The 12,198-nt window shown below is 45.1% G+C and overlaps 1 long non-coding RNA gene across 1 annotated transcript; it reads left to right on the top strand.

The window, feature by feature from the left end:
• The first annotated feature begins 8,229 nt into the window (after positions 1-8,229).
• LOC122367895 lies at positions 8,230-11,827 on the top strand. The gene is made up of 3 exons (XR_006254135.1): positions 8,230-8,315; positions 9,139-9,309; positions 11,356-11,827. It is a non-coding gene; the product is annotated as an uncharacterized LOC122367895 (long non-coding RNA).
• The last annotated feature ends 371 nt before the right edge of the window (positions 11,828-12,198 follow it).

The following is a 12,198-nucleotide window of genomic DNA, read 5'->3' as shown; positions in this document are numbered from 1 at the left end:
GATGTGGACATTGGCTTATGTCCTTCAATATACGGACCTAGACAATGATGGAGCACACGGGCTGGCAGCCTTCATAACACTGAGTGACAGCTCATGGTTACTCATATATCTTATCGGAACCTCCATCTAATAATGTAGTGTGCACTTTGTTCTTTCCGACTCACTGAAAATGTATTACGAAACACGAAGAAGCAACATTCTGCATACCTATAGGCATCCGCTTGCAAGTTGTAAAAATAAATTGCAACGACGTGCTCATTATACCGGACATGATTGCCGTGACAGCTCTTTTTTTCCTGACAGACATTCAGTGATTATGTCACGATTGCAGAATATGGTGTCGTTACCATCTTGATTAATGCTAACAAAAATTACAGTTTTCCTTAGCGACCAACGCGAAATGAGCGTCGAGAATGACAATATCAAACGTAGAAACTTCATGCTTCTTCTTTTGAAGCATTACAGTGAGATGAAACCAACTCAGGCCAATGATGTATCAACGCGCAGCGCATATATCTTCTGAGAAAATCCCGATGAAATCAGACTTAGTTAGTGACGTCGTTAAAAAAGTTTTATACCAGCTAGGAAGATAAAAAACAAGCTACCATGTCGCATGTAACACAAAACTATTTATCCCGGCTGTTGCTGGGGTATTTCGCCACCCACCGTTTGCTGGGGGGGGGGGGGCGTTAAACGCCCCCAGCCGATAACTCGAGAACCAATAGGCGCAGCGAAACGCACGAGGCGGCAAACGAAAGAACGCGACGAGACGCTTCAGATGAGTACTTTAAAGTTGAATTTTGAGGTCACAGGTCAGGTCAAGGTCAGGTCAAACACCTGAAATCGGGCTTTCAGTAGCATGGACTTCAGGACTTCGCAATGGGCGCCTCTCGTCATAAACTCTGTCAAAACGGTGCACAATCCATCATATAAGGCCTACAAGAGTGTCAGCTCCATGTAGGGGTCAGTCAAGCATAGGTCAGGGTCAAGGTCAGGTCAACCGGGCAGGCACATATCCCCGAAAATCAAAACCAATATTCGCAGCCTGTGACACATGTTTTATGGGTAATTTGGGGCGTAGAACACGATGGTGACATTCATTTTACCATATGTGTACGTGTTTGGCTCAAAAAGTTCAATTTAAGAAATGCATGTATCATGGTCGTGAAGTAGTCACGAGAAATTGCTAAGATTCAGTCCAAGATTTTGGAAAATGCGGAACGATAATCAACAATCGAAGATAGCCATTTGATTGTACATGGTATTGGCAGTCCAATGGCGTTTACGGCATGTCTGTATGTCTATTCTGTGATTTTATATGATTTTTTGAACATATGCCATTTTTGGTCGAAAACTCAGAAATCATGACGTCACTAAAACTTCGATATCTCAAAAATTTTCCGACCGATTTTTTTGAAACTTTGTCACAATACACTTCAATCAATTCCCTACAGGTACCCAAAATTTGGCGCGCCTGCGGCATGGCCCGGCGAAAAAAGTGGGGGCGTTTAACGCCCCCCCCCCCCAGCAACTCGCGGGTTATCGCGCTCCTCGTAATTCCGTTTTTTTTTTTAAAGAAAAATTCTAATAAGATGGCGACATTTCAGTGAGGATATTGCATTTTGTTGTTTTCCTTTGTAGGTAACACAGATCCAATACCGGGGAGTCCCGGCATAAGCCCGTGCTTCGCCTTCGCGGCTGCAAGTTTATCTCCCAGGGTTTTCCGAGCACATGGTGTTATAAGGAACAACAAGCTGTAGGATAAGGAACAACACCGGCTTCAAAACAAGAGGCTTACCATTTGCAGCAGTGTGATCAGAGATACACTGAAATGACAGCCATCCCACATGACAACATTCCACATAATTCCGATTATTTCTGGCTACAGGAGCTCTTATCAATTAAAGCTGCTTATATATTGGTTGGACTAAACGAGAATATGTCGCGTTGCTGGAAAATCTAACTGAAGGTGATAAGCATTAATAAGCATCATTGAAATGTAAGCTGGGATTCGGCCATCGGCCTCGCACTTATAGGGGGGGGGGGCGTCGAACGCCCCCTCGGTTTTTCGCCAATACCTCGCGTAAAAAGCGACCGATCGCAATGAAACTTTCATTACCTTCACCTTATTTAATTTTACACATAACCCTGAAAGTCTCATGACCCTGACCCAAATGACCTGTGAGCTGTAACCTTGGAGACCATGTTTGGCTGGAAAGGCGATTCGGGGTAGGTAGGTATGTAGGCTCGCATTAGCCGCGCGTTTTGCAGTCTTTTTGTGGTCATTGACCTGACCTGGAAGGCCAATCAAGGACCTAGAACCTTAAAATTGGGTACCATCGGCTTACTCTCGTCACGGGCAACACGCTCGTTTTTTCCGCGAAGCTCTAGCTTGATCAGGAGCCGAAAGGCAAGGGGAGGGGGGTCCAACAGACCCCCCCTGTATGTTCGCGGCTAGCAAAACACACATACGGGCGAGGGTTAACACACAAATACAAATACTTTGGCTGTGAATCTCAAATGAATTAATATATATTAGTCGTTGGCACATCTGTTTTGCTGCATTATTCGACTGCATCGCCATGCACCGACCATGGGCATGAAAAACATTTGGTATCATAACTCACGCGCTTTTTTACTCACACACATTAGATGGTACTTTCTATAAGGCTGAGGATTAGGTTTTGCATTTTGGAGCTTGCGTGACGTCGCTTGAGTTCATCAGCTCAGGAGTCAACAGTTGACCTGAGACCTTCGATGAAAATAATTGTGTCTTACAACAGCGGTAAAGCTTATTATTACGGAGCGAGCGAAGCGAGCGGAGTCTTTCGTAGATTAACGGAAATTTCTGAGTATGAGCGGACGTTTTTGCGAGGCTTATATCTCAGCCACCACTTGACCGATTTACATGCGGTAATTTTTGTAGGGTAGCTTCATTCCTTCTACCAAGTATTGGGCTATTCCCGATAGATGTGGGTGCACGTGCATCTATCGGGATCATTCCTCTTTCATTTCATATCGTTCCTCTTTCGTTATGCACGCGCCACGTGCAAAATGAAGAGGTGTCAGTTTTGTAATATGTTGCAATATCTCGGTAACTACTTGGCCGATTGCGCTGAAAATGGGCATGTAGGTAGGCACCCACTAGGCAATGCATATCCACGTGCCAGTGTTGGGGTGTTGTTGCACGTGCACACGTGCAGGGGTCGTTTCCAGATCTTGAGAACGGCTGGACCGTTGGCCCTCAAATTTGTACACAGTTAGGGACCAGCTAGTAGGGTACCGTGCACACTGCACAAGTCAGTTGGGACCAACTTTGCACGTGCGCACGTGCAGGGTGCCGCTTCCAGATCTCGAGAACAGCTGGGTGGGCCGATTGTGCTCAAATTTGGCACATCGCTAGAGACCGGTTAGTAGGGTGCCGTGCACAAGTCAGTTGGTGGTACCCCCTCGCAATTTCGCACGTGCAGGGCCCACCCTCTCGCTCGCTCCGTTAGTCGCCCCAAAAGGCGTTATACTGGTTTCACATGAAAGCTCTAACTCCATTATAGGCCGATCAGCGTGGGTGACACCCCCCCTAGCCCCACCCCCCACCCCCACGGAAAACGGATGTCATATTACCATAGGTACTACCCCCTTAGTCTCAGTATGTAAATAGAAAATCGATAGTCCCGGAGAGATTTACTCACAGACACGCATGCAGTGGCTCTGCCCTCTGTGTGCACTGTGCAGCGATATCACTACGTTTTCATGTTTACCGCACGAATAGCAGGCTAGTAGTATCTTATCTTGCATCAGCTTTGAGTGAGCTGAGCAACAACAAAAACGACAGTAAATCAAGTCATATTTTCAAACATAAGTTCCGTCGCAGTTTTCGTGACTGTTGATGGTTTCTTTGGTTAACATATCCTGATTTCCTTTTTCGCTTTGAAAAAGCCATTAACTCCCTTCCGGCCCGATTTCTGATGCGACACCTTGCTTTAATACAAACAGGATGGCATGCAGTTAGCAGTGTTACAGAAGATACTAATCGCAACATACAAACATTGCCCATGTATATGGCAAACTTAATGTCTAATCTAACCAATGAGAGTACCGCATACATGTTTAACTGTATCATTTGTCCAGATTCTTTCAAAGACTCCATATTTTTTAATTAAAACTAAAGCAGATTATTGTTCATAATGTACTGGCAGATAATTGTTGTTCAGAGTTCAGACATCGAATTTCATGAAATAGTGAGAGCGTCCCTTCATAGTAAACAACTATCCCATATTAATGTGCTTTTACCATAGAACACAATGTTCAAAATGAGCGTTTGAGGCAAATTTAACGATTCGAGATGACGCTACGGATCTGTGCGTCATGACTGTTTCAGAGAAGTCGAGAGGTTATTATAAGTAACGGCCACTGTCTTACCAGTGCCGTTCCAGCGTCGTGACAATGGCTTACACATGTAGAAAACGGACAATGTCATGCATTTTCCTAGCATTGAGATTTCGCTTGGTCTTCCACCTTCTTCAACGTTATCATAAATGAGTAAGTCAGAAAACACCTCAGTTTTCCTCTTAACCCGCGCGGGGCTGGGGGGGGGGGGGGTAAATTTTACCCCCCCTCGCGAATTTTTGCGATATCTCAAAAATGGCGGCGCGCAGCGCCGCCAAACTTTTAGTACCTTTTTTTACATCAATTTGACACGTTCCCTGAAAATTTGAGCGAAATCCGTCGGAAAATTTTTGAGAAATTGACGTTTTAGTGACGTCATGTTCGCCATTTTCGCCTCAAAAACGGCAAAAGTTCAAACGCCGCTAACATCTTCATTTTTAAAGGAATCAAGACGTAACAAAAAAGGTTATACGTTATTTTACTTTGTCTATCAAATGGCTATCTCGATTTTTTGAAAATGTTGGATTTTGGCCTAAATTTTTTTCAAAAAACTGACTTTTTTGGGAAAATCATTATAAAATCCAAAATTTTGAGTCTATCGAAAAAACCGGAATATATGTCAGAGAAGTGGTCTATGTGCACCTACATACCAAATTTTAGAAGAATCGGTTCAAAAATGTGGGAGTTATTCAAAATTTTATGACGTCACGACACACAAAATTTTTGAAAAATGAATTTTTTGAAAGTTCTAGACCTCGTACGGAAACAAAAATAGCACCATTCGATTCGCCGTGAAAAACTGCATCAGATAGACACCTTTTTAGGCCTTAACAACCAACTTCAAAATTTGACCTCACTTGACCTGACCTTGACCTGACCTCGACCTGAAATTCATCCAGAGGTGGTCCATATCACTTATTGAGTGTGCCTATTGAATTCTATGAGTAAAATGACCCATAAAACATGTGTCGCACATGCCCTTTTCTATATTTTGTTTTTTGGTGACCTGACCTGACCTGACCTGACCTTGACCTTGACCTCTGAATGATATTGTATGCAACGAATATTGTCTTGGTAGCCTAAGAACACGTTTTGGGCGATCAGTCTCAGTCCATGACTCCATTCTACGGCAACTACGGTGCAAGGCCGATACTGTAGAAACTTGCAATTTGTACCCTTGACCTGACCTTGACCTTGACCTCAAACTTTAAATTAAGTACATGTTTTTAGTAGTTCGTGATGAGAGCTTTCGATTGGCGTTTGAATTTTCCAAATCGGACCATTAGTTCGGGAGATAACAGGGGGGGTAAAATTTACCCCCCCCCCCCAGCCCCGCGCGTTCGGCTGGAGACCCCAGCCCCGCGCGGGTTAACGTTGGAACATAACGTAACGCCAGCGTCATTTTAGGTCAAATTATGACATCTCAGACTTCCTTTTGCCAGACTCGTCAAATGAATGCAAGAGGCTACTTAATTGTCTATCACTTTTGAAGGTGTAATAATAAAACGGGAATATCAAAATAGCCTCTGGTTAGAGTCATCTACAGCACAGCCCTAGAAATATGGCGAACGGCCGCTTTGCCTCTAAAAAGTTGTTTTTGACTGCGTCCTTTAGAAAATGTCAATAGTTTAGGCCAGTTCCATATCTGTAAACAAAAATGTAGTAAAGGACGTGATTTTCCGGTTCATTTAACGCTTATGTTAGATTTCAATGTAGTGGGGTCACGAAGGTACGAATTGTTTTCAATGTCCATTGTGCTTAGGAAACTAACATCAAAACAATACCCAGCCAGCTAGTTCTTACACGAACAGCGAATTCACGATGTGATAATCCATGACGCATAGGCCGTAAATGAATTCCGCTTGTTTACGTTCACAACACAACACGGGTAACGATCAACGTAACATGACACAGCATGTCTAGAAACCATCCATGATAAGAGGGTGGTATAGAGCTGGTAGATAATACGCTCTGGATTCTGGCTGGAATGACCCAAATATTTCGCAACTAGGCTGTTGCAACTTTGAACACCGCAATTGCACTTTGTACCAGGAGATGACACCTACAAAAAAGATGCGTAATACGCGAAAAGGCTGATCCATTATAAAAAAAGACTATTGCGAAAGAGAATGAGGACGGGAAGGTTTGGAACTTCAATGGGGCTGGGGTAAACACTAGCACGTTAAACGACATCCCCACCTATTCTTATTTCAGTCTTCAGGGCGCCGTTGAAAGAGCACTAACAGAACAGTCCTGCAGGAAAGCTGGCGTCCTGGATGAACGGCAACAGCGACACCAAAAGCTAGTCTGAGCGGCTGTGCCTCGCCCGATTGTAAGCCAACGTTTAGACGGTTTTGGAAAACTAGAGTCTAGCTATGTTGGCGGTTCGTTCATTGACCTTCATTGACGCCATGCTTTTTTACAACAGCTTTTTTAACCCGCGCACCGACGGGGGTCTGCGCCAACTTACTACCGACGGGGGGGGGGGGGCGGATGACCGCCCCCCCCCCTGAGATCTCGAGAACGAAGCAAGATAGCGACAAGCGGTAAACGGCATCGGATACGCACGGACAAGGTCTACAATTTTTACCCAGGTCATTTTCAGGTCAGGTCAAAGATGACGTCACAGGGGTCGAAAAAGTCAAAATGGCGGCGCTAGATATGGAGATGGTTTTTTTCGAATAACTTTCGAAGTAGTCAAGATAGGAACAAACTAAGGGCATCATCGTGATCCTCTCGTCAATCCGCATCGAATGATATATATGTTGACCTCGAAAGGTCAAGGTCAAAGGTTGACCTCAGGTCACGTGACCTCGAGGTCATCATGTATATCATTCGATGCGTCTTGACGAGCTGAACACAATGAGACCATCCGCGCGGCTGTATCTTGTTCCTGTAAGGAGTTATTGGCAAAAAACCTTTGGTGACCTTTGATGACGTCACATGACCTTACAGCTGCCCAACAGCAAAACAGACCTCAAGGTAGTGAAGGTTGATCGTATGTGAAGTCATGTATGGTATATGGGGCCATTCCGACCCGTTTTACTGGTAAAAACAGGGAGTTGATTTTTCCCCCATTGACTTATAATGGGGAGGTCGCGAAATTGACCTGACCTTAGGTCACCGACATCAAAATTCCGAGATATACAAATTGTAGCTACTAATGACCTAATAACATCCTGCGACTTTCAAAGGCCTCCGACATCTACTGTAGCTCTGGCACGGTGACAAAGTTGCAAAAAAGTGACTTGAGGTTGGGTCATTCAAAGTGACCTGGTGACCTGACCTTAAAAGTTAGGAGGTTCAAACTTGCACACCATGTGTAAAATTGATGAGAGAATAGTCATACCAAATTTCGCGGCGCTACGCGCCGCGGTTTTCCCGCTATCCCCGAAAAACCTCAGGGGGGGGCGGATATCCGCCCCCCCCCCGTCGGTGCGCGGGTTAAACAGCTTAACTTCGACTAGATATTTGAATTTGTTGCCAATCGCATATTGATATAGCGTATAATTACCAGTAGTGATGGATCTATGAGCCAAGCGAAGGAAGTGTCGGTGAAGCACTGAACTCTATAATGCGGTGAAGCCAAGTGTTAGTGCGGTGGCTCGAGTCTGTGTAATCATTCGGCACCCCCTATGCAGGTCTCAGGAGTCGAGGTGTTCGCCACACGACGGAAAGCCCTGTTGGTCGCACCCTCCCGGCTCGTTACCGGCTCGTCTTCCAAAGTATAATCCCACGTCATGACGCTACAGCGATCACCAGATCAGGGCTGCCGCATAGCGTGCAAAGCAATTCGTGGAAGCACACGACGGGTTTTGAGGCGACAGAGCCTCCCATACGGCAAGCTGGCTATATAAAGGGAGTCGAAGTTGAGAAACGGGCACTTCCCCACTGAACTAAGCGGATCACCGTTGCTGCTCGCTTTGTAGGTAAGTTGGTCGAGGGAGAGTATCGTTTTTAGGTGGGGCTCACTGCGCCAGATATGTTGAACGGGCGTGCACGTAGTTGTGAATCAGTCAACAGCTATCCACCATTTGCAATGCGCATGTACTTTTGTCTGCAGCTCTCTTGTGGATATGTTGGGGTATGCTGCTGATGTGAAGTGTTGCGAGTGACTATAAAATGCCGCACTAGCGTGAGAATGCTAGATCACTCGTGGGCGTCATTCGTATGGAGCAATTCAGCAAAATAATTTCGTTTGTCCCCTTAGTAGGAACGCTGGATAGCGAGTGTTAGGAAATTGCCGGATAGAAATACCATTGACACTGTAATAGCTCATTGAAATAATGACCCGCGTTAGCCTAGGATGCAGCAACAGTTAAATGATGGCTAGCGAAACCCTATATTAGGCGTTCTCACAATGCCTTAAGTGGAATATGGAACGCAATAAACAAGGCATACAATCTACATTTGTGCATGCTGCTACATTTCGATCACTATATATGGCCTTGTTTCGATCTTCCGTTCCTTATGATGTAGGTATGTTGTAGGTATACCAAATGTAGAGTGACGATGATAACTCAAGTTTATTGTAACAAAAAAAAAAAACTTTATGTCCTTTACAACAAACTCGAGTTATTATCGTCATTGTACATCTCTGATTCGTTACAAATGTATAGTGTTTGATATCTACCTTTTTAAGCTAACAACTACACCAAACATAGCTTCCATTCTGATATAGCTGAGGTCACACCGTAGCCCTGTGACAACCAGAAGAATGTCTCACTTCCTGTCTTCGTTTCCACTTTCTAGACTTCAACCATGAAAACTGCCGTCGTTATCGCCTGCCTGCTGGTGGCCGTCGCTGCCAAGCCGCAATTCGGCGGCTCTACGGGCGATTCTTTCGGGCAATCCCTCCAGGGACAGACCAGCGGGCCGTTCGGCGGTACTTCTCAGATTCAGAGCAGCAGTGCTGGGGCCCGAGTAAGTACCAGTACCAGTACTTGTACCAGTACTACCAGTAGTAAGTACCAGCACTTAGAGGACTTCAGGGTTACATCTGAGAGGACAAGACCTAAGCGAAAGTACATTCAGAGGGCAAGCGCATTTGTTTAGAACGCCGGAAAGGACTGACTTACTTGTCTGTTTGGACTTACACGACTATCGCATGTTCGTGACTTGAAATGGTACCAGTTTGCATGTGTTCAAAAATAGTTTAGCCACTGATGCCGTCATAATTAACCCGCGCGGGGCTGGGGTCTCCAGCCGAACGCGCGGGGCTGGGGGGGGGGGGGGTAAATTTTACCCCCCCCCTGTTATCTCCCGAACTAATGGTCCGATTTGGAAAATTCAAACGCCAATCGAAAGCTCTCATCACGAACTACTAAAAACATGTACTTAATTTAAAGTTTGAGGTCAAGGTCAAGGTCAGGTCAAGGGTACAAATTGCAAGTTTCTACAGTATCGGCCTTGCACCGTAGTTGCCGAAGAATGGAGTCATGGACTGAGACTGATCGCCCAAAACGTGTTCTTAGGCTACCGAGACAATATTCGTTGCATACAATATCATTCAGAGGTCAAGGTCAAGGTCAGGTCAGGTCAGGTCAGGTCACCAAAAAATAAAATATAGAAAAGGGCATGTGCGACACATGTTTTATGGGTCATTTTACTCATAGAATTCAATAGGCACACTCAATAAGTGATATGGACCACCTCTGGATGAATTTCAGGTCGAGGTCAGGTCAAGGTCAGGTCAAGTGAGGTCAAATTTTGAAGTTGGTTGTTAAGGCCTAAAAAGGTGTCTATCTGATGCAGTTTTTCACGGCGAATCGAATGGTGCTATTTTTGTTTCCGTACGAAGTCTAGAACTTCCAAAAAAGTCATTTTTCAAAAATTTTGTGTGTCGTGACGTCATAAAATTTTGAATAACTCCCACATTTTTGAACCGATTCTTCTAAAATTTGGTATGTAGGTGCACATAGACCCTTTCTCTGACATGTATTCCGGTTTTTTCGATAGACTCAAAATTTTGGATTTTATAATGATTTTCCCAAAAAAGTCAGTTTTTTGAAAAAAAATTAGGCCAAAATCCAAAATTTTCAAAAAACCGAGATAGCCATTTGATAGACAAAGTAAAATTACGTATAACCTTTTTGTTACGTCTTGATTCCTTTAAAAATGAAGATGTTAGCGGCGTTTGAACTTTTGCCGTTTTTGAGGCGAAAATGGCGAACATGACGTCACTAAAACGTCAATTTCTCAAAAATTTCCCGACGGATTTCGCTCAAATTTTCAGGGAACGTGTCAAATTGATGTAAGAAAAGGTACTGAAAGTTTGGCGGCGCTGCGCGCCGCCGTTTTTGAGATATCGCAAAAATTCGCGAGGGGGGGGGGGTAAAATTTACCCCCCCCCCAGCCCCGCGCGGGTTAACTGTGGCGAATATTGTTACAATTGTTTAATGCTAGGGTTGTGCATTTTGCAGTTTCATACAGACATGCATATACATAACTACCATCTTATGCTATCAAAATGCCATTATATATTATATGTTAGATGTTGGGCAACATGTGATAGTCATGTGTACCATGTGTGTGATCATGTGACACTATAACATATATCACATACACTTTATATGAGCAACCATACTGAAAAGTATGGCACTGTTCCCCTCACGCGCCAAACATGCGCCACAGGTCCACCAAAACTCACATTTCCAGCATTAAAAATTTGCATTTGGCTCTGGTGGCGCAGTTGGTAAGGCTTCACATGAGCCGTAGCCCGCGGTCCTCGCCCGCGGTGCGGGAGATTCCGGGTTCGATCCTCGGTGCCGCCCGTTCCGTGGGCGTCGTCCCCAGCTGTGTCACCAGGAGTGGGGTGGGCTCCCACATGAGCCGTAGCCCAGGGTGATGGGCATGTAGGTTGAAGGCGCAGGATCCTTCCTGTAAATGGGCATATCGACCCGTTGGAAGGATGACGAATAAAAAAAAGTTCACACACTCGCCTAACGAATCCATCACGCTCTGCCGCAGGGAACTGCTTCTGGACTATTCTCCTCGTCTGTCAACCAGGGCCAGAGCTCAGTCGGCCAGAGCACAGGATTATTCGGGAGCAACCAGTTCGCCAACAACCAGGCGACCAGCATCCAGCGAGGAGGCTAGCTCCCGCGCAAGGACAGACCCGATCTGACAACTGCAACTCCATGGCGTTAAGACAACTTTAACTAAGCGAAAGCAAGCTGTCATTTTCGTGTGAAAGTGCCAAAGTTACAGAGTTCGTTAGCTGAACGCTAGCGGCGCGAAGACAACCGTCACGAGAAGGTACGGGGATTACAGAGTTCTTACACAAGATGCTGGAAGTTCGGGGCAAAAACGGCATCTGCAAGAAGTCGTACTGACATGGCCGCATGTGCCAAAGACAGTGATCCACCTGTTTCTGGAAATGCGTGAATGCGGATATGCCAAAAATTCTGCTGCTTTTGAACAATAAACTGATCAAAATATGTGAAGTTTTTGATTCTAGAGTCAGTGACTAAGTACGCTTATATAGACAATAAATTTAATAACACTTGTTTTACATGTTACACCAACCGAATACGCTTTGTATGCCGAGCATTCAATAAGCCAAACCAGCACCACCAAGGTTGTTGAGGACGTCGCCGTTTTGTCGTTCCAAGTTGCAGCATCCTTTGCTGTCAAAGCTATGTCACTGCACGCGCAATTTTGAAAAGTCACCGACCAGTAGCGGCGGAACACCTTCAATTAAAGGGGGGCACTGCCAACTTCTGGTCCCATTCTTTCCATACAACACCCATAGGGCTAATGTTAAAATATCAAAATCAAAGGGGGCACGGTGCCCCGGTGCCCTCCCCGTTC

Source organism: Amphibalanus amphitrite, unplaced genomic scaffold (genome assembly GCF_019059575.1).
Source record: "Amphibalanus amphitrite isolate SeventyFive unplaced genomic scaffold, NRLGWU_Aamphi_draft 000903F_arrow, whole genome shotgun sequence".
NCBI lineage: Eukaryota > Metazoa > Arthropoda > Thecostraca > Balanomorpha > Balanidae > Amphibalanus > Amphibalanus amphitrite.
This window is presented reverse-complemented; position numbering and strand designations above follow the sequence as displayed.